Below are 23,402 nucleotides of genomic sequence, written 5' to 3' on the forward strand. Positions count from 1 at the left end.
TGAGCTTCCTGGACTTCCTGGGAGTCTATTTCCTTTGCCAGGTTGGGGAAGTTCTCCATTATTTTTTCAAATAAGTTTTCAATTTGTTGCTCTTCCTCTTCTCTTTCTGGCACCCCTATGATTCGGATGTTGAAATATTTAAAATTGTCCCAGAGTTTCCTAAGCCTCTCCTCATTTTTTTGAATTCTCGTTTCTTCATTCTTTTCTGGTTAAATGTTTACTTCTTCCTTCTGGTCCAACCCATTGATTTGAGTCCTGGTCTTTTTTCCTGTCACTGTTGGTTCCCTGTATATTTTACTTTATTTTATTTTTCATAGCCTTCACTTTTCCCTCTATTTTGTGACCATACTCAACCATTTCTGTGAGCATCCTGATTACCAGTGTTTTGAACTCTGAATCTGATAGGTTGGCTATCTCTTCATCGCTTAGTTGTGTTTTTCTGGAGCTTTGATCTGTTCTTTCATTTGGGCCTTTTTGTCTCTGCGTGCCTGTTACATAGTAAGGGGCGGAGCCTTAGGTACTCGCCAGGGTGGGACAACCCTTGTAGCTGTGTTGTGGTGCTGTATGTGGGGGAGGAGTCCAAGAGGGAACAATGCCATTTGCTCAGCTCTGGGCCATCTTTCAGTCACTTCCTCCACTACCCTCAAGCAAACTGGGCCCTTCTGGTGCTGTTTCCCTGGGTGGGTGGGTTTGTGTACGTTCTAGGACCCTGTGGGTCTCTCCAATGAACTCCCCTGTGAGGCTGGGAGTTTCCTCCACCGCTGCAACACCCACAGGTTTTTTTTAGTCAGAGGTTTTGAGGCTTTATATCCCTGCACTGGAACCCTGGGTTGTGCAGCCTGTCTCACTTCCCAGTTGTTCCTCCTGGTTTAACTGCCTGCAAATGTGGGACCACCTGCTCCACTAGCCACCGCCTTGCTGCTGTCCTCTCCACCCCTGCTGTCTATCTCTACCCATCCTACCTGTCTGGATGAATACATACAGTTCAATTTTCTGGCAGTTTTGGTTGTTTTTTGTTTTTACATTTGTTGTTGTCCTTCTTTTGGTTGTGTGAGGAGGCAAACTGTATCTATTTATGCCTCCATCTTAGCCAGAAGTCTCTCTCTGTCTCTTCTTATAAGGGACTTAAAGACCTATTCATGGGACTGATACTGTTCATAAGAGGACAAGCTTATATGACTAATTCTATTCATGATGGCTCCACCTTCATGACCTAATTAGCCACCAAAGGCCCCACCTCCAGATAGCATCACATTGGGGGTTAGGACTTTACAATATGAGCTTGGGGGTGGGGGGCACAAGTATTCAGTCCATAACACTTATGAAATGAAGGTATCAAACAGTGGGCTCTCCAAAGTCCCCTAGTTCTAAATGTGATTCTGCTGAATGTTACTCTATTATGATCGGGATTCTGCTCATTAATCTCCAGTGCTGACTGTACAACATGGTGCCTGGTAGATGCTTGGAAAATGTTTATTGAACACATATGAGAATAAAGGCGAGAAGCTACTTTCCACATCCAGTGAAACCATGAACATAAAGTAAGAATGACCAGCCCATAGAAAATTTTTGTCAGAGTTTATTTGAGCCCAGCTGACGCCATACACTGGAGAGCGAGATCTTCAATGCTCCTGAGAATAACAGTTCTGCAGCTTCTTTTATGCATCTGGAATTAGGGAGGGAAGGAAAGAAAGATTACATGGCAGTGGGAGAAAGTAAGGCTGGGATTGAATTACAGGAGAGTTGAGATTATGGGCTCTCTTGAGAGTGGTTTGAAAAGAGGCATTTCAAAAGTGTGTTAATCTAGATGCACAGAAACAATGGACAGAGCTTTCTTAAGGCAAAGGTAAGCTTTTACTACAAAGTTTGATGCCTGGGGTATAGCCATCCACCATGACCTGCCCGGTTAGGAATTCATGATCCAATCACCCCATGAGGTTCTTTTTTCATAGAACCCTTTTCTTCGTCCACGTCCCTAATGGCTTGCTGACAAGGGAGCCTTGTTTTTACATCCCACTCAAAACCATGACCCATGGTGGGAGCTGGATGGAGTGCAGGTGGGAGGGGGAGAGCTGCCCAAAGGGATGCTGGTAGAACAGAAGTTTGCAGCAAAAGTATCTCTGAGGAAACCTTACAGTCCCCCTGCCCCACCGGGCACTGGCCCTGCTGGCTCACAGGCACCATGTCCTGCTCTGAGATGGGAAGGGGGTGGGTGCTTCCATCACCTCCAAGCCCGGAGTCTGGGGAGCATTCCACAAGGGCCACCCTGCAGAAAAGGAGCTGTCCTCATAGGGTCTGCACCTCTGATCTTGCTCCTTAAATGTTTTCTTTTGCTTTACCCTGTCTTCCTTTCTCCATTGCACTCCTTTCTTCCCTGGTTGGGGCGAGTAGGCTAACTCCTGAGCCAGAAGAATCCCCTTCAAGCCAGTAGAAGTAGGAGAAGTATGATGCTAAAAAGGTGGCTTTTTTTATGTTGTTGTTTGTTCTTTTTTTTTTTTTTTTTGGCAGGCTGATTGAGGTATACTCTGTACACAGTAACATCCATAGTTTTTTTTTTTTAAGATTTTATTTATTTATTTTTAGAGAGGGAAGGGAGGGAGAAAGAGAGAGAGAGAGAGAAACATCAATGTGCGGTTGCTGGGGGCGGTGGCCTGCAACCCAGGCATGTGCCCTGACTGGGAATCGAACCTGCAACAATTTGGTTCGCAGTTGCGCTCAATCCACTGAGCTACTCCAGCCAAGGCTTAACATCCATAGTTTTCAGGTGTACAGTTCCAGGGTTTTGATAAATGCCTACAGTTGTGCCACCGTCACCACGGTATACAATGTTTTCGTTTTCACCCCCCAGAGTTCCATCGGGGTGGCAGTCTCCTGCCCTGCCCCAGGGCCTGGTGCCCACGGCTCAGACTTTTTGTCTCTATAGCTTAGTCTTTTTTTTTAGAGTAGGTATTTTTAGTTTTAAAGAACAAGACAGCTGTGGTTTTTGTTTTGTTTCTAATCACACTTTCCACCAAAAATGCCTGGAAAGAAGCTGCTATTTAAAACCTTTTTATCCTCCACACTTCTTACTCCAAAAAGGATGTAAGGCAGTAATAAAGTCACACGGTGAGAAGAACCAACAACAGGGATTAGCAGGCACAAAGGAGACTGGTTCAAGAGTTCTCTCTCTCCCAGTTTAAAAAAAAAATTGGCTTTCAAACCTTCACATAAATTTGTGAATAGGGCTGTGAGCACCCCTGTACCTTTCACCTTGTTTCCCCACTGTTAACATGGCAGCCCCATTTGGGCTCTCTCTGTCCGTGAGGTGTCTACCCTTGTTTGTTGCTGTGTTTGTTTACTTTTGCTGCACCATTTAGAGTCACCTGCAGACAGCATGACACCAGCCCCCTAACACTTTGGTGAGCATCCACGGACAACAGGGGCGGGCTCGCCCTTGGTGGCCGCCACACAGCCGTCGCACTCGGCGGAGTTACACTGGCAGAAGACGGTTACCAGGCACCCAGTCCACGATGCTGTCTCTTCAGTTGTTCCGGCAGTGTCCTTTCCAACAGCGTTCAGGTTTTTAAAAAACATTTGAATCCAGGATCCAGTGAAGAACCAGGCATTGCATTTTGTTCTCGTATCTCTTTAGTCCCCTTGATTCTTGAACAGGACCCCCCCGCCCCGCGCCCCTGTCCACCTGTGTACCTTCCTCTTGATTTAGCTATGAACCTAAAACTGATCTTAAAAAATAAAGTCTTTAAAAAAATGTAAAAAGTACTTTAGTACTTTTTAAAAAGTACCACCTCACACCCATGAGGATGGCTACTTAAAAAAAAACAAAAAACAAAAAACAAAACCAGCCCTGGCTGTCATAGCTCCGTGGATTGAGCATGGGCTGCGAACCCAAGCATCGAAGGTTCGATTCCCAGTCAGGGCACATGCCTGGATTGCAGGCCATGACCCCCAGCAACCCCACATTGATGTTTCTCTCTCTCTCTCTCTCTCTCTCTCTCATTTTTTCTCTTTCTCCTTCCCTTCCCTCTCTAAAAATAAATAAATAAAATCTTAAAAAAAAAAACACCCAGAAACTAACAAGCATTGGCTTGGTTCCATATGGAAACATGGAACCTCAGGCTACTGCTGGTGGGAATGCAAAATTTCAGCTGCTGTGGAAAACAGTATGTCGGGTCCTCAAAACACGAAAATTAGCATTCCCGTGCGATCCAGCAATTCCACCTCTGGACGTGTATCAGAAAGAATTGAAAAGAAGGACCTGTGCTTGCTTCGGCAGCACGTCCACCGGAAACAAGGACCCGTGCCCCTAGCAGCACTGTTCACAACAGCGAAGGATGGAAGAGACACAGATGTCCATCGGCAGATAAAGGGATTTAAACAATTGGGATGTACGTGTATACACACATATCCCAAGTAGTGTTTATGTAGATATATGTACATGTGGACTGTTCTTCAGCCTTAAAAAGGAAGAAAACGCTGCCACGTGCTGTCACACAGGCAGGAACCTTGACAAGGACATTGTGTTTAGTGAAATGAGTTGGTCACAAAGGGTCAGAGACCATAGGAAGACGTTTATATAAGGTTCCTAAGGGGTCAAGTTCATAGATACAGGGCATGGAATGGTGGCTGCCAGGGGCTGAAGGAGGGGGAGCAGGGGGAGTGGTGGGATGGTGGGCACGGAGTTTCGGTTCTGCAAGACGAAGATAGGTCTAGATACCAATGGTGCAATGGCTGCCCAACAGAGTACTTCCTTAAGGCCACGGGACTCCACAGTTAAAAATGGCTAAGATTGTAAGTGTTATGTCATATGGATTTTACCATAACGAAAAATAATATCTAAGAGGTAGCCTTAAGCTTGTCATTTGACCTTGGCTCCCTTTTGGCGGGGAGTCCAGAACCTCCAGATTACGTGGCGGTGAGGGGGCTGCCAAGGGGCCCGGGAAAGCTGACCGGGTGTCCTGGCTTCGCCTGTTCACAGCCCTGTGCCTGGGCATCCAGGCTCCGTCAGCGGGGACTCTCCCCCTTGAGGGTAGACCCTTCTTTCTCGTCTTTTATCTCAAGAAGATGGCCCCAAGACAGAGAGAGGTATCCCTGGCCTTTTATTTCTTTTCCTACATGAAGAGCACCTTTGCCCGCTCCGCTCTGACCTTCCACCTGCTGTTGCTCCTTAATGTCTGGGACAGTGACAGAGTCCCACAGGGCAGGGGTTCCGACCTCCTTCACTGCCAATCTGGGGCAGAAGCTGTGGGCTGTGGGGCCCTCGGGTCACAATCTGATCTCACCAGGACGTCAAGGAGCAGGGGTTTCTTAGTCTCTAACAGAGACACACAAATCAAGGAAGAGTGGTTTCTAAACAAAGAGGAAGTCCTAACTGGAATGTGCTCTTTTCTTTCACAGCAGGGGTGGCCTCTCCCTCCTACGGGCACACCGAGACCACAGCGCAACTTGCCTGAGAGCAAGAGGCAGCAACAGTCACCGGCTGCTACCCCACGAAGCTCCTCTAGAGAAGAGAAAGTCACTGCGGGAGGGGACATGGGATCCTCTGGCCACCGTAAGAGTTTCCCGAGCACTGCCAGTATCCTGGGTAAGTTTCTCAATGGGTCCCGTTTATCCCTGTATTTGGGGATAGAGACATTTGTCTTCCATGGCTCTTGTAGTGAATAGAAGTAATGCATGTAAAATTTGGGCGGATAGTAGTTATTTAATATTAATAACAGTAATCATAACATCACAGCACAGCTGTGTTTATTAAGTTGATACTCTGTGCCAGGCGCCACAGGAAGCATGCTACGTACCCAGCCTTGTCAACGCTCACGGCGACCCTCTCCCATAGGCTCTCCCGTTAGCGCCACGTTACAGCTGTGAACACCGAGTCTCCACCCACCAGAGTGGTGGACGCTGACAGCGCCAAACGCCGGGGGTAGAGGGGGAGCAGCAGGGCCCTCTCACTGCGGCTGAGAATGGAGGAAGGCCAGCCACTGTGGAGGACAGTCCGGCAGCTTCTTACAAAACTAAACCTCCTCGTACCACGTGATCCAGCCGTTGCACTCCTTCGTGCTTATTCAAACGAGGTGAAAACGTCCATCCATGTAGAAACTTGCACGTAAATGTGTATAGCAGCTTTATTCTGTTTATAATCACCAAAAGTTGGAAGCTACCAACACACCCTTCAATGGGAGAACGGGTGAATAAGCTGTGGCACATTCAGACAATGGAGTATTATTTATCGCTTTTGGAAAAAAAAGAGCCATCGAGCCACGAAAGGATATGGAGGAAGCTCAAGTGCATATCACCAAGTGAAGGAAGCCAGACTGAAAAGGCTGCACACTGCGTGCTTCCAGCCTTATGACATCGTGGAAAAGGCACAGCTATGAAAACAAGAAGATCAGCGGGTGCCAGGGCGAGGCCGGGGGAGAGAGACGACTAGCCCGCGCACACAGAGGCTTCGTAGAGTACTGAAACGTTCCGGTGCTGGGATCATGGGTACGTGTCATTGTACATTTGTTCGAAGCTGTAGAATGGACTCTCGTGTAACCTACGGACGTTGGGTGACTATGATATGTTGATGTAATTTCATCCTTGGTAACAAATGGACCTCTGGTGAGTGATGCTGACATTGGGAAAGGCTGTGCATGCACAGGCAGGGGTATATGGGACATTTCTGTACCTTCCTCTCAATTTGGTTGTAAGCCAAGACTGCTCTAAACAAAACAGTCTTTTAAAAAAATCTGAGCCTAAACTCACAATTATTAACAACCACACCTAAAGCAAAAACAAAAACAAACTAAGCAATCAACTAGAACAGAAACAGAACCACAGAAATGGAGGGTTAGCAACAGGGGAGTGGGAGGTGGAGAGAGGGGGAAAAGGTACAAAGAATAAGCAGCATAGACAGTAGGTACAAAATGGACAGGGGGAGGGCAAGACTAGTATGGGAAATGTAGAAGCTAAAAAACTTATGACACATGGACATGAGCTAAAAGGGGGGATGTGGGTGGGAGAGGGTGTGCAGGGTGGAGGGGAATGAAGGGGGGAAATGGGACAACTGTAGTAGCATAATCAAGAAAAAATAAAAATAATGGAAAAATCTGAGCCTTAGAATCTATTTCTACTTAAGCCATGCAGAGAGAAAGTAGGGAGGTTTCAGATCAAGGGCAGACTGCCTGACTCCAGAACCAATTTCTTAAATTCTTAATCGTGCCCTGGCTGGTGTGGCTCAGTGGACTGAGTGCCGGCCTGTGAACCGAAGGGTCACTGGTTTGATTCCCAGTCAGGGCACATGCCTGGGTTGTGGGCCAGGTCCCCAGTTGGGGGCGTGTGAGAGGCAAGAAATTGACGTTTCTCTTCCTCTCTTTCTCCCTCCCTTCCCCTCTCTCTGAAAAGAAATCAAAATATAATCTAAAAAAAATTCTTAATTGCTTTGCTTCATGCCTTTTCAAGTGAGATATACATATCTATCTATACATAGATATATCCGTATCTATATCTATATATATTACACTCCTTAGTGTTTATTTAAATGAGTTGAAAATTTACATCCACATAGAAACTTGTACATGGATGTTTATAGCGATAAACTTCCGTGTGTGTGTGTGTGTGTGTGTGTGTGTGTGTATTCTGGGGAAGATGAACAGAGGAACTGGACGTTCTGGGAAGAACTTGGGCGGGTCGTCTACCTCTCTGGGTCCTAGCATTTCCATTGGTAGGAAGCTGAGCAAAGACTCCACATCCCTCTTGGTCCAGGACATGTTCTGGCTGCTCTCAACACCTCCTCTTCTGGGAAGTCCCCGCTGGCACCCTTTTCGGCCGTCTTTGGCACCTGCCTTTATGGTGGCTCTGGAGCGCTCTGGCCAGCTCCAGGCCGGACGGAGGGTGGTTCCTGTGAGGAGCCCTGGCTCTGAGGTGGGAAGCTAGTAGGGGTCAGAGTACTGGACTTGGATCTGCCACATACCTGTGTGACCTCGGGCAAGCCACTTGACCTTGCCCTCAGTTTGTTTTATGTGTCTCTAGAAGCACTTTAAGACTATACAATATTATATACATAGAAGCTGTTCTTATGTACATTTTTCCCCCAAAAGGGGGAAAAATGAGTAGATCTGCTCTGATGAAGTTTGGAAAGCCACATAGGGACTTTCAAATCCCTTCCAACTCTGATGTGATTGGAGCAGAAAGTAGTGTTCACGCTGGAGATTCATGGGCCTCCTTGCTGTTGCTTGAACAAACCCCAGGGCCTTTGCACGGCTGCCGGGATACTCGTTCCCCACAAGCACTGCCTGCCCCCTCACCCCATTCAAGTTCCGCTCAAAGCTCTCCTTGTCAGAGAAGCCTTCTCTGACTTCCCCATCTCAGTACACCCCCCAATCCCCCCACAGCCCACCCATCACTTTCACTCAGGCTTTATTTTCCCTCACAGCATTTAGCCCCATCTAACGTTACATATCACTCATTTCTCCCCTGAGCCTCTCCACTAGAACGCCAGCTCCAGGGGGCAAGGCTGCTGCTTGTCCCCGGTGACTGGCACGGGTTAACTCCCGGGGAATGTTTACTGAACTACAGCTCCAAGAGGTGAGGACACCGATTTCCTCCTTCCAAGGCATCACAGCAAACAGGCACGGCCAGTTCTGCAGATCTGCTGGGGTGGCTGAGGCACGTTTCCTCTTTCCGGCTCCTGCGTCTAGGTTTCTGGAAGGACAAGGCTGCACTGCCCTTGGACGACCACAGCTACTCACAAAGGGGGTCAGTTGCCCCTGCATTGGGTTTGGACAGCTTTGCGACACCTCCGATCTCTGACCACCCACTGGGCCATGCTAGTTAACCACTCACTTAGTCACTAGCCATTTCTTCCTCTCCCATGACCCCTCTCATATTTACCAATTAATACGATACTTATTAATGTGCGATGGTGAACATAGAACTATGTTAACAGCTATGGATGATTTAGAGAACTGCTGAGTGACTCTTTACCTTCAAGCAGGTTACAGGCAGCATGGCTTAGTGGTGGAGGCTGGGGGTGTTGACTGATGACAGAAGGTCCAGGTTTTAAGCCCTAGGTTTGACGACGTGGTAGCTGTGTGACTCATATAAGACACTTACACTCTACCCCTCAGTTTCTTTATTTAGTAAAGGGAAATCGTAATAGTACTACTTTGGGGGTGATGGGAGTTTTCTATGGGTCAGCTCCCACACCCATGCTGAGCACAGGGAGACCACCACCTGCAAAGCCTCAGTTGTTTTTGCAGAATTGTATCGTGAAGGCTGGTGGTGTAGCCGTGGAAAGTGAAGCGACAACGTGTGTGCGGACGGATGCTCAGTGCAGTGTTTACACATACACGTGGCATGTTCCTGGATATCACGGAGGGAATGTGTGCTTTGGAGCCATCCAACCTGGATGGGGATGGCGGCTCCGACCTTTGCAAGCTATGAGACCTTGAGCAACCACCCCAGTCTCCAAGAACCCCAGCGTCCTCGCTTGTAAAACAGAGATCCGAAGTTTTGCTTTACAGGCTGTTTGTGGAGACAAACCGAGATGCTGGTTCCTTGCCCTCTCCAGGCCTATGGCTGCTCGGAAATCCTGGTGCGAAGGCAGAGACCGTCTGGATTAGGTGGGAATGGGCATGAGGTCCTTACCTCCCCTGGGGAATCAGGAGGACTCTGCTGCTAGGAGGCTTAGAAGTTTAATTTGAAGAAAGTTGACTGAAGCAGGTAACAAGGCAAAGGATAGAGACTTATGCAAGGAGTGTGTCAGCCTCTATGTTATGAACATCGTCATCCCACAAGCTTATGTCGGAGAACCCTGAAAACCTGGTCGCTGTGAAGCCCCAGGGGGCTCTGGAGCTCATTGCAAGAAGCCCCCTCTCTGCCGTCCCCCCACCAAGGGGTCCTCTCATCTCTGCTCAAAATGCTTGTGAAGTCACCAATCCCCTGAGGCACCAAGTTGGCAATTTTGCTTTTCATCAGTTCAGCTCTTTCTAATATTCGCCCCAAACTCTTCCTTCATCTGACTTCCATCAGCATCTGGCAGAGCACATTTTCTCATTTCTTCTTCCTGCGACTTGGCGGGGATTGGATTTTAATGATAATCTATGGAGCAGAATACTTTACAGCGCTCGATCGCAGGCCGGTCGGTATTCAGACGGATCGATACTAGCAACTGTTTAAGTTTAAAAAGAAATCCGCAAAGCACCCAATTCTGGTGGTTTAATAGCATTGCATTTATAATTCTTCACACTACCTGCAATGCAGAAAGGTGGGCCCAGTGGGTAACACTGGCGATGAAAACAGGGATAGTATGTTTCTTAGTTAAAATGTATTTCTGAGTTCTGCATCTTGAGTCCAGTCCATTTATCAGCGTTATTGAGCACCTACCGGGCTATATGGGAGGCGCTAAACCCAACAGAAGCCTGCACAGGGGCTTTCTCTTTCCATCTCTATTATCTCGTTTGGAAACCCATTCCCAAGATGTGAGTATAAAGTAACATGATTAATACGTTTTTTTGAAAGATTTTATTTATTTTATTTTTAGAGAGGGAAGGGAGGGAGAAAGAGAGAGAGAGAAACATCAGTGTGCGGTTGCTGGGGCTCGTGGCCTGCAACCCAGGCATGTGCCCTGACTGGGAATCGAACCTGCAATGCTTTGGTTCACGGCCCACACTCAATCCACTGAGCTATGCCAACCAGGGCTATGATTAATACTTTTTACAAAGCCACAGGGTTTGGTGGGAGGGGTGAGGAGGAGGAGAGGGGAAGCAGCTTAAATGTATATCTAAAACTCTGGAGGCAGGGCTGGGCCTAGGGTGTGGAGAGTGAGGCACCTGGGACACCAACTCCGAGGAGATGCTGTCTTGAAGGTCCCAGGACCCTAGTCCCAGCTTTGCGTTCATGCCCTCTTCTGGGTCTGGCATTTTGTGGTTGAAAGTCCCCACCTCAGAAAACTTCGCTTTCAAACAATGCTTCCATTGTCCTCATTTTAGGAACTCTTTCTTGAGAATTATCTTCCGAGCCTGCGTTGCATTTTCAATTTCAGTATGTCTTCGGGGATGACAAATCTTAATCTTTTGAAGGTGGATTTGATTTTTTTTGGAAATAGATGTAAACCATTTGCGGTCAAATCTGGAGACTAATGTGGAGTAGACAAGTCACGTAATGCTGTTTGGGGTCAAAAGTGGATTTTTTCGAGTGTCTGGTAAATTGGCTTTGAAAGCGGTCTCCAAAGAAGAATTGCAGGATGCGTGTTGAGCCATATCAGCACTTCCCAGTCAGAACATGGTCTTGGAGGCCAACTCGCCTCCTGTTACGAAAGTTTGGAATGTTTACACTGAAAGTAACACCCTCATTTCTCCCTAGTCAAATTTTGTACTATGAAGTTATAGCACATAGAGATTATTTAACTTATCTCCAATCTTTCTTCTTACAGGTTGGAAGCCTGGAGAGATTACATAAGAATAGTATATTACAAAATACAGATGTATTTGCTTTATAATTCAAAGAGTTGACCCTCAAGAGAAATTGAACGGAACCATCTTAACATCTTAAGTTTTCTCTTAACTTCCCAAACACCTCAATTTCTCTTCAGGTTGGATTCAAATATTTGGCATTGGGGAAATCCAAAGTAAAGATTTGCTTCTTGGCAAATCAGCTGAAAGTCAAAACATTTGCTGAAGTTCTCTGAAGGGGCTGAGAAGCAGAGAGGAGAGATTCCTTTTCAATATTTCTACTGCTGATCTGAAAAATCTTCTTGGCAGAGAAATGCAGAAAGAACTGAGGATCTTGCCGCCATCCAACCAGTAAGAAGGTTTTCGCACTCAGACTCATCTTCTTCTAACTGGTCATGTAGCCAAAAGTCGAAAAACAGAATTCGTGAGTTTCATTCTTTAAGCCCACCCTGATTTTGCCCTGGGCCTCGCACTTCCAACTTTTCAGAGAGCTTCTCTCTCAGGTGGGAAATCAGCAGTCTCACATGTCAATCACTGGGATCCAGGCTCTGCTTCTTCAGGCCCCAATCCTGTTGGCCACTTCCGGGTGGCACGGCTTCCGGCGGAAGTAGCCTCCAGGTGTGCTTCTCTGCCACTAGCATTTCCAGGGAAGCCCTTGGTTTACGCCTTCAAAGAACCGCAGGCTTAAAAATTAAACAAACAAACAAACAAATAAACAAACAGGACTACAAGCTTCTAACCCCCCTCACTAGTCTGTAGCTTGGAGCCGGAGCACACATTCACACTCCCTGATCATTTTTGGATAGCAGTTATTGCTAATTGTTTCACGGCTTTGCAACTACGCTTGGTGGCTTCAGTTGGTTCTAAGGCAAGATCGAAGAATCCTGGGCCTTTCAGACATTTTGAGAAAAGGAATTATTATCCTTGAATAGAGAGAGCGATAAAGGGACGGTCCAGAGGTTTGTGCTTGAAAAGGAAGAGCACAACTTACCCTTTGAGCACCTACAACGAGCCAGGCCCTGCCCAGTGAGTTTCTGTGTTATTCCCTTGACCCACAGTGCTACACGAGGTTAGGGCTATTAACTCCTTTGTAACACATCAGAAAGAGGACACTCAGAGAGGTTAGGAAATTTCCCACAAAGTCACAGAACTAGTGGTTAGCAGAGACACAGTTTTAACCCAGAGTCCAGTGGAGACTGGGAATTGCGGAGCAGTGGGAAGAGGAAGAAACGTCAGATGGTAGAAGGGGACAGAAGGTGGGGATCCAGAATCTCTGCTGACAGAAGATGTGCCTTGGCAGATGCGATGCTTTGAGAGAGGAGCCAATAGAAGAGGTGGAGAGAGATAGAAAGTGAAGCCTAGAGCTCTGGTTGGTGTAGCTCGGTGCATCACAGGTTCGATTCCCAGTCAGGGTACATGCCTGGGTTGCAGGCTATGACCCCCCAGCAACCACACATTGATGTTTCTCTCTCTCTCTCTTTCTCCCTCCCTTCCCTCTCTAAAAATAAATAAATAAATAAATAAATAAATAAATAAATAAATAAAAGAAAAAAGAAAAAGAAAGTGAAGCCGACATGAACTCTCTCGTTTACTCAGCGTTTCATTCAACAAACATTTGCAATTTCAGCAGTTGAATTTCGTTCAGAGCCTCAGCCAGACAAACGTCAAGCTGTGGAGAGGTAAAGAGCTAACTTATATGAAGTCACCATGACAACCTACTTACAAGGTAAGTGTGCAGGGCCCCCAGCTGTGCAGATAAGGGCTCCACAGAAGAAGTTAAACAGATGTAGTTCCTGGCCTCTAACCCTTGACCTGTGGTAGCAGAATCCATATCTTAGCTTCCCTACTTCCTAGCTGGGTGACCTTGGGTAACTTATGTTACCTCTCTGGCCTCAGTTTTTCCCCTTGTGGAAAAGGATTATAATAATAGTACCTACCTGGCACACGGCAAACACTCATTTCAGGGCATGAGTCGGATTCTGTTGCCTGTAGCCTAGTGTAGCTCCTGGGCTACCCCCCCCCCCCGCCATGCCGCGTGCACACACACACTGACCACAGTAGGAACTGAAGACTTTTACAACACAGGTCAGCCCGTTTCATTCTTAGCACCATGACAAGAAAGAAGGTTGGGAGGGTGGGGGACGCTGCTGGCTGTCCCTTGAGCAGGGCAGAAGGCTAATTCTCTCCACCACACGCATCCCTGGACATAGGAAGTCCAGGTCTTGTGTCTCCCCATCCTGGGTTGGTGGGATGTATGGGGGACCAACTGCCAGGGATACCTGAGGGAGACGTACCTTGGTGGAAGGAAGACCTTGAAGGGGCTGTGTCATTGTCCCTCCTTTGGGGGACACTTGGTGGCCCCGTTCTCTGCTGTGGATGCTGCTCGACCGGCCCCATGAGTGGTCTCCGTGGGGTTTACTCTGAGTGAAAGATTCTCTGGGCCCAGCATGAAAATTTAGTGAGCTCCGAGGTGGACCCAGGCTGGACTTGGGGCTTCACCTAGAATCCAGGGCTCTGTGGGTGAGAAGGCACCGGGAGTGTGTCTCGTCCGGCCTCCCCCTGGGGCAGCCCTGGCCCCTGGCTAGTGTCTGCCCTTCATCTGCTCACTCAAGGGTCTGGCCTGGCCTTTGTATGTGTGGCTTCCTGTACCTCCAGTACCCTCCTGCCTCCTCCTCGTGTAACCCCAATATCCTCAGGACTGAAGTTCAACCCTCAGCTCAGGCACCACCTTCTCCAGGAAGCCCCCCATGTTTTTCTCAACAAGAAGTTGCTCCGCCGGCTCTGTGGTTCCCTCCATCCAGTTTCCTCTGTTAGGCCTCACACGCACTCGCCTGTTTAATGGCCCGTTTCCCCTCCCAGACCAGAACCCTGGAGGGCAGGGCCTGGGTCTGTCTCACTCCCTCCTGTAGCCCCAGTGTCCAGGATGGTGAGCTCATAGTGGGTGCTCATAGTGAATGTTGCTTAAATGCGCAAACAAATAATGAGCTGGGGCAGTGTGAGTCTCCGGGCCTGATGCAATAGAGATGGCCTAGAGCAGTGCAGAAGTGGGCAGGGGTGGGGGGACATGGAGAAAGACAAAGGCAGAGGGCCTCTGGCTGCCCTGCTTCTGCCCCCTCCCCTGGTGCTTGTTTCGAAGCAGACAGAAGTTTAACAGCCATGGGGTGTTTGAATAATTTCTTATTTGAGGTTTCCAAGCTTTGGCCAATGTGGTCCAGCTTCATCAGGGTGTGTGTTCAACTACAAGGAACAAGGACCCTCTGGAGTTTCCCCCTAAAAGCAAGAAAGCTGGTCTCAGGGCTGTCTGCGCAGTGATGGATGGCGGGGACAGAATCTCCCGGAAAGGTAAGAGCTGGGGCTGCAATGGGGTACAGGCTCGCCGAGAAAAGGTGTGTGGTGTGTGGGGCACCTGTACCCAAGATGGCGCCAGGGACCTCTTGCATCCAGAAATTCACAGATCTTCCGTTTAGGATTGCACCACCGATGGGATGGGGCTCTCCCTGGGTGCCCACTCCCCTCCCAGCTCCTTGTGTCTGATGGGGGGGCGCTTCCCAAGAAAGGCTGGCATTGGCCCAGCTCAGCATGTCATGCCAGGCATAGACATAGGCTACAGGTCAGCTGCCAGCTGTCAGGCTGTCCTGGGAGTGGAACCCATTCCTGGTCCAGTGAGCTGCAGCTGGTGAAGGGGGATGCAGACACAAGCAGGGTCACACGTTGCAAAAGGTGGTCCCTTGTGCAGGCAGGCGCTGAAGGTGGGTGGGCCCAGTACAGCGCGTCAGACCAAACTTGTACTCCTCGCCCCGCTGCCGGGATCCTCTCAGAGGCCAAGGCCGCAGTGCGAGCCCCCTGACGCAGTCCTCAGCCCCACATCATAAAACTGGAATGAGTTATTGATCGCCCTTTTATAGGCTGGCTGTCGAGATGAAACAAGAATAATAATCTTAAATCTTACACCACGGCTTTGGAGATCAATGAGGTAATTTATAGGAAATAGTTCTGGCTCTGTGGGAAACAAAGTGTGACATAAATTTAGGCTTCTTCAGTGGAGGGACCCCAGGCCAATAATTCATCCCAGTTAATAATGGACTCGCTGGGCCCTATAGACAGTGTACACTGCGATCGGAGGCCAGGATTCGATACTTGACCAGGTGTGGACCTGTCCCACCGCGGTGCGGATACCCGCCGCAGGCCTTCCCCGCCGCAGGGTGAGGTGTGGCAGAATGCCGGGCCCCTGCGTTTGGGTCTGCGGTGCAACAGCCTGTCGGAGCGATGCCTGGGGGTCACACCATCACATCTGAGCCATGGTTTAGTGGCTTCTAACTCAATGCTAGATCCCAAGGTTCTGTGTCTCTTGTGAATCCAAATAAATATTCATACGAGTTCCTGGAAACACTGCAAAATTGCTCAGCTGCCATCACGGAGTGGTCCCAGCACCATGGGAGTGCCCTGTGGACTCTGCACTTGTACATGAACTACAGCTCTGTATCGTGGGTCCATCTGGGATAGGAAATGACCATTTGTTGGAACTGAAACGGAGAGAGTTGTTGATGCGCATACTGGCCTACTGTCCTCTTCTGAGCCCATTGCCCCTGCCCCAGTGAAAATGCTGTTGCTCGTCCAGTCCCCTCCAGGATGGATGTGGTTCTGTAGCCAATGGACAGTTCTCTTTCTGCCTCTGACTCCAGCTGTCTGCAGCATTGGATTCTCAATATGTCACCCTCCCCTTGCAACACTTCTGCCCACGGGGCTTCCGGAACACTGTGTCTTCAGTTCTCTGTCCACACTGTGTGACTCCTGGGTGCCATTTGCCTCGACCAGGGTTTGATAAACCGCAGTCGGCAAGCCAAACCAGCCCGCCACCTGTTTTTGTAACTAAAGCTTTACCTGGAGCCCAGCCACAGCCATTCATTTGCATATTGTCTGAGCTCTCACGCTGCAGCGGCGGTCCTGAGCGGTGGCAACAGAGACCAGATGGCCCGCACAGCTGAAAATGCTTACTGTGTGGCCCTTTGTGGGGAAAGCTTGTCAACCCCTGGCATAGACTCCTTGGGGACCCTCATTTCCCTTCTGCCACACCAGACAGTCCTAGTTTCCTTCACTACTTCTCCTCATCTCCTTGACCGTTAAGCCCTGGAGTCCTTGAACTCTTCTAGTCTCCATCTATCCTCAGTCCCGGGCTGCGCCTATCCAAACCCACAGGTTTAAAAACTGCCCTGAGCTCCAGGCACATATACCCACGTGTCAGCTCAACACCACCACTTCGTTGTCCAGGGGACTTCTCGAACGTCAGCCTGCCCACCGGAACTACTTCCTCTCGGCAAACCTGCCTCTCCTACAGTTTTCTCATTCTCTGTCTTTCCAGGCACTCAGCCCGAAGACCTGAAACAGACCTCATCTCTCGCCCGCTTTCAACTGGTCTCTCTCCCACCCCTTCTCCTTGCAGCAAAGCGATTCTTTCTAAATACAAGCCAGTCATCTCCTCTCATTGGCTTCCCATCTCCCTCAGGGTAAAATCCAGGTCTGCTTTCTTGCCTCTTCTCACTTGAACACCTGTCCAATCGATGTCTTTCTTTATCCCACCTGGCTCCCGCCGCTCTAGCCACACTGGCCACCTGTTGGCACACAGCAGAGCAGAGGCCCTCTGCCAGGAACCCTCTTCCTCCAGATACATGCATGCCGCACGCCTCATGTCTCCTTGTCATGAACCTTTCCTGACACCCTAAAAAAATAGCAGCCTGTCTCCCACTCCTCTCTGGCCCCCTTTCATCACCTATAATACACTCTGCCTTTATTCATTTACACATTTATTGTTCATCTTACCACTCATGCAAGCAGACATCTGTTCATTCTGCATCCCCATTGGCTAGACAGAGCTTGGCACGTAATAGCTGCTCAATAAAACTCCAAATGTCTTTTGTTCCTTACCACTCTGTGAACCCTATTTTGCAGCTCAGAATACTGAGCCTTAGAGAGGCTAAGGCACTTGTACAAGGTCAACTAAGGCAGCATAAGGCAGAGCAGTTCCTTGCTGGTGCTATCTGCAAATCCAGTGCTCAGTCAGCATCTCCGCCTTGTGCTCTGGGGCTGTTTTGTGGACAGACAAGTGTTACTGGGGGCATAAGTGATTCCAGGATCCACTGGTAACATCTTTCTTATCATGCTTATATTTTTGGTTCTGACAACCCAGGGGGTTTGAGTATGTGTGTGTGAGTTCTTTTAGCCCTAAGATAAAATTTCCCTTGGTTTACACCGTCCTTAAACATTTTTGCCTTTCCATTAACCTACACCGTCAGTATGTCAGTTTGGAATTCAGCAGTCTTTTGTGGATAACCAAGTAGATGAAATTTTAAGGCGTTTTTTTTTTTTGCTCCTTTTGCCCATCTCCAGTGTAGTTAATGACCTCTAAACATACGCTTAAGTGGAACAAAATAGTGTCTAGTGAAAGAAAGCTCTGGTAGATCTAAACACTTTTATTTGTTGTTAAAAACAACTGAGGATTTATTTTTAACTTGAAACCAACTCCCTTTCTTCCCTTTCTTCTGTTCCTCCCTCCCTCCCTCCCTCCCTTCCTTCCCCAGGAAACCCCCTGGCTGTTACCTGTATCCCTTGAGTTACCGTCCACCTTCCTCTTGTAGTCGGGACTGGACACCATTTACCAAATGGAGACCATCTTTGGATTCTTTTTGCAAACCACCTCCCAACCAATTCCTCTCAGATGTTTATATTGCTCACATGTTCTTTAGGATCACCTTTCCTCTGGCCCTCTATCAAGTTCCTCTTTCTGCCAGGGCCATGCTAGCCCCTTGTGGGGAAGACAGCCACAGTCTGGTCCCAGGAAGTCTCATCTGTTCTTGCCCAGACTTCGGTCACCCCCCCCCTTCCCCCCACCAACACACCTGCCTCGCACCCATCCGGGGCTCCCCCCAACCCACCCCATCTGTAATCCCTTCATGAAAATGTGTGTGGAGTGGAGGTTGCCGCATTTAGATACGGGGACAGCTACTCAACTTCTTCAATATTTGGCAAGAAAGGATCTTAGAGAAATAGAAGATCAGCATCTTACAGATGAGCAAGGGACAGTTCTGGTGAGGTAGGAGGGGCAGAGGGGTTGGGCCTGACAAGGGGGAGGGGGAGAGAGAGGAAAACTCTGTACAGGAGAAGACTTAGAGGCCAGAACAAAACCTAGGCGGGCAGATGCAGCCCAGCTCACTTGTGCCTGATGTTTGTGTGCTCTGGGGGCATGGGGGGTTAGAGGAGCTCATCCCTGGAGCTGGCCACTTGCCTGGATGGATGGAGTGTGCAGAAGGGCCTGGCCTTGGGGGACCACGTGAGCCTGAGCAACAGCCCCGCCCTCTGGTCTAGGGAGCTAAAGCAGGAAGCACTGGGCACAGAGATGGGGCTGCATCTCTGCTTCTCCTAAGCCTTAGTGTGCTGATCTGTAAAATGGGTCAACTTGCATTTTGAGTTTAGGGGTTCATTGAGAAGATGCCGTAAAGAAATGTATGTAGAAGTACTGGGCACTGCACCTGGCAAGTTGGACAAGGGGAGATGGTGGCTCCTGTAACGAGGGCAGACGCTGCGAGTCCTCACCCTGTGCCCGGCACGGCCCCCAGTGCTCGACCTGCACAAACCCAACCCATCGTCACAGCAAGCCTATGCGGCAGCTGTTTTTATTTCCCGTGCTTCACTGTAGGGAGCAGTGCAGAGATGTGCAGCCGCTTGCCCGAGACTGCACGGCTAGGACCCCGGTCACCTGTCCCTGAAGTCCGAGTTCCTTACCAGCGGGTTGTTCCGACACTGGGAAGGGCCCTTTAGACTAACTACCCGTGCCCCACCCCACCGCCCCGACGCTGTGCTCCTGATGGCATGTAAGCCACTGACCCTTCCCTTCACATCCAGTCTTGTAAGGGAAGCTAACAAAAACCCAGGGAGCAATTCTGGTAAAAAGCGGGTGCTGTGGGCTGCAGTCTGGCCTCCCCCGCTTCCCCTCCCCTGGCAGAGGGACCCGGAACTCAGGGGGGCTGCACCCGGCCGGCCGGCGTTGGTTGAAAAGCTAAACAGCCTTATCACCTGAGTGATAGTTAATTGGACTTAAGGAGCTCTTGGAATTTGGGACTTCCCTGACCTCAAGGCTGGGGTCTTACCTATGCACCCTTGGAAGTGAACACACACAGACACTCGCCTGATGGGCACACACTTACCTCTGCACTCACACACACTCATACATTCACCTTTGCATCGACACACCTCCGCACAAGTACACGCAATCATACACACTCTCAGACACACAGACACTTGTGTACTCTGCTCACCCCCACATAATGCACTCTCACACACACTCTTCTTACACATGGTCCTAACTCCACTTCCCCGCTCTTGCTACCCCTATTCCTGTGCTGTATCAGATTCCAGCAGAGGGAGGGAAGGAGAAGCCCCCCTCCAGAAAGCCCCACCCCCACCCAACCCGAACCCCAGTGACTACAGGGCTGGCGCTGCCCATCAGAAGCCTTTCCGTCTCAGGAGCTCTGTAAACAAGCCCCTCAGCCAAGCCCATTTTACAGACGGGCAAACTCTCATCACTGGGATGACATCTCAGGGAGAGCGGCCTTCCCTCTGTGGATCACAAAGGACTCTCGCTCCTCCTCCGCACACTAATTAGAAGTCCCAGTGGACGAGTCACCACTGTTCTTGCGCTTCCACAGTCCTGGAAAGCGCAGGCTCAGGAGGATACTCGGGATTAGAAGGTTGGGAAGGTGTAGCCTGTTTCCCAGTCCAGGGACCCGCCTGGCTGGCTGCCGGCCGCAGTGTGAACCTCAGGAACCGGACCATTAAGCATCCTGGGAGGGACTTCGGGGTGGAGAAGAAACCTGCAGAATAGGACTTGGAACAGTGTCATCGTGAGAGCTACCGTGAGCACGTGTTTCCTGTGCAATAAGCACAGTTCCTGGCAGATGCTACAAATCAGGGCTTTTTGTGTGTGTGAGAGGGCTGGGGGCAAGTTATAAGCATTTCCCAGGGCACACTGCTTGGAAGGCACTGGAAGTTTCTCATTCAGTGAAGGATGGCACTTAGGATGATGGAACTTTATGCCGCATGCAGACGGGATTGAAAAGGGAGTCAGGGGCCAGCCAGGTGCTCACTTAAGCCCAGGGCGACTTGGATGTGATCTGGGTTAGGACTTGGCGATGGAAAGGAAGGCGGGTGTAGAGCTGCTATAAAGCAACCTGGCAGTTGGAAGAAGCTAGTTACCTTCCCGGATTGGAGCCTGAATTTCCCCGGCTCTGGAAAACAGGTGCGTTGGACTGCAGCTCGGAAGTTGTTTTTTTTTAAATGCTTATGTTCTGAGTCCAGATTCTGATTCAATTGGCTCGGAGCGGGGTCAGCTATGCCTCCTCGTGTGATCCTAGGGGAAAGCCAGAGCCGAGGATCACTGTTCCGAACCCTGGCTACTCAAGGTGTGTGTGTGTGTGTGTGTGTGTGTGTGCGTGCACATGCATGCCTTCCCTGCCCCCCCCCCCCGCCCCCCAGCACTGGCAGCAGCTGGAAACCCCTCCCCACTCAAGGCCAAGTTAATACAAACGAGTATCCTGAAGGCTTCTTTTACCCCGGGACCTGCTGCAGTGCAGTTTCTGATTCCGATTCAGATCTTCTGAGTGCCAACTCTGAGATCCGCTCCTGGGCCCAGTGGGCTGTCGGCTTGATGGTGACTGACTTTCCTACAGTGACTAGGAGCTCATCGCGTTTTGCCTAACCTTTGTCCTTACGCTGCCCCGCAGAGCAGGCAGCCGGGCACCCTGGGCCCCACTCCAGCAGCTGTATTTTACAAAAGGGAGGCTGAGGCTCAGAGCTGGAAAACCACCCTTGCTCAAGGCCCTGTAGCAAATCAGTGATGGAGCTGGGACGTACAGCTCCAAGTCTGCGGGCATCAGATACCTGACAACAATGACTAGGGACACAGGCCTCCTGAAGCACTTGCTGGTTGAATGACAGCTCACCGCTGCGCGAGGGGAGGAGAGGATTAGTGTGGGACTAGCCTGAGAGGGAGCAAAGGGGTCACAGACCAGTGGTTCTTGACCTTGGCTGCACAATGAAATCTTTCCTACCAAATCTTTAAAAAAATACCCAAGCCTGCATCCCGGCACAGCCGTTCTGATTTAACTGATCTAGATGGGGCCTGTGTTTTGAAATGTTTTCAGAGCCACCCCAGCGATCCCCATGGTGCAGCTGAGACTGGGAACCTCTTTCTCCCCAGCCACGCAACGCAGTCCTGTACCCTGAGCAAAGGCTGCCAACCACCTGACAGCACGAGTCCCTCCTCCCAGGCCCTGGATCCGCCCATTGTCCCTGGGCAGCCCAGCAGCGGAAGGTGCCAGCTGGGTCCACATGCTCTTTCAGAATCTCACCTGCACCCTTGTTCACAGTTGCCGGGTTTAGCGACCAAAATACATGATGCCCAGTTACATCTGAGTAGCAGATAAACAATGAGCAGTTTTTTTGCAGCATAAGCATGTCCCAGGCAACATGTGGAGCACACGTACACCACACATGTATTCCTCGTTTATCTGGAATTCGAATGTCAGTGGGTGCCCTGGATTTTGTCCGGTGGTCAGAGTCTGGATCCCAGCAGCCGCGCCTCCTGAAACGGGGGCACCTGAGGTGAGGGCGTCTGCGCCTGGTTTGTGGCACCCAGTTTTGTCAGATGAGGCTGCTGAGAAGGGTTGGTTTTCAGGTTTCTTTATCAAAACTGCCCTTGCTGGACAGACACAACACCCTCCTTGTCTGCTTGGCCATGGAGTCGGTTTTCCATGAATATGTCCCACGTGGGTGGGCAGGCCAGTTTCTGTTCTCCCTGGCACCGGGCTGCAGACCCAATGGTGCGGCTCCGCTAGGCACCGGGAGCCCAGAGTTTGCACGTGGAAAGAGTCTTTTCCCCTGGAATCAAGCAGCCAGAGCCAAACAGTGTGAAGTTCGGTGGAAGGGTCACAGGTGGCACGTTCTAAGAAAGTTGGCTATAGCTGATCTTGACTTACATTTGTACCTGGCACTCACAATTAGTTGCAGGCACTCACAGCTTGCAGCTAATGCTGTCTAATAAAAACCATCGCTGAGTGAAGTCAGGGTGGTGGGAATCTAAACTGCCACAGTCTAAGTTACTGTTAGTTGCCTCCTCATACATTCATTTGATTTCAAAAACTATTTCTTCTTCACCTACTACGTGCCAGGCATTGGGGGTGAAATGATGCATCCTTGCACTCAGGTTGCCCCCGTTCTGCTGGGGGAGACCGAGAGTGAAGACACAGTGCAGTGAGGTGAATGCTTTGATGAGGGTAGGTGGGGGTGCTACGAGGACCCCTGGAGCAAACTTACCCGGAGGTGGGGGGCAGGCAAGGGTCTCCAGAGGAGACACAGATGTGAATTTCTGGGGTGCAGAAGGAAGGAAGAACCGAGAGTATCCCAGGCAGGGGGAATAGCTGAAGGCAAAGCTAAAAGAAGGGAGAGGATGTGGAGCCCCCAGAGAACAGCAAAGTGTGGGATATCCTTGCAGGACGTGAGAGTGGGGAGCTGAGCAGAGGCGAAAGAGGGCGTGAGGATAAGCCTGGAGTTTGGAGCAAAGGAAAGTCATGGAAAGATGTTTAAACAAGAAAAGGACGGGACCAAGTATAGAGGTTGGGTTAGAAGGGGCAGGCCTGAGGTCAGGGAGACCAAGTTGAAGGCCGGAATTAAGCATCCATGTGAGGAGCTGAGGGTGGGCCTGCTTAGGGTGGAGGCAAAGGAGGAGAGAGAAGGGGTATGCTGCGGAAGCTTTTCAGAGGCAGGGCCAGCAGGACATGCGGATCCCCTGGGATATGCAGGGTGAGGGAGGGGCAGTGTCTAGTGTGGCCCCTGGCGTAGGAGATGAATCTGGCGCTGCAGTTGCCCAGGATAGGAGCTACATCTCCAGACCCAATTTGGCAACCGAGCTCCAGGCTTGATGAC

At 49.9% G+C, this 23,402-nt stretch overlaps 1 long non-coding RNA gene across 1 annotated transcript; it reads left to right on the forward strand.

Moving 5' to 3' along the window:
* Positions 1-654: 654 nt before the first annotated feature.
* LOC118499170 lies at positions 655-18,755 on the forward strand. The gene is made up of 3 exons (XR_004901694.1): positions 655-665; positions 2,233-2,238; positions 18,730-18,755. It is a non-coding gene; the product is annotated as an uncharacterized LOC118499170 (long non-coding RNA).
* The last annotated feature ends 4,647 nt before the right edge of the window (positions 18,756-23,402 follow it).

Source organism: Phyllostomus discolor, chromosome 1 (assembly GCF_004126475.2).
Source record: "Phyllostomus discolor isolate MPI-MPIP mPhyDis1 chromosome 1, mPhyDis1.pri.v3, whole genome shotgun sequence".
Classification (NCBI taxonomy): domain Eukaryota; kingdom Metazoa; phylum Chordata; class Mammalia; order Chiroptera; family Phyllostomidae; genus Phyllostomus; species Phyllostomus discolor.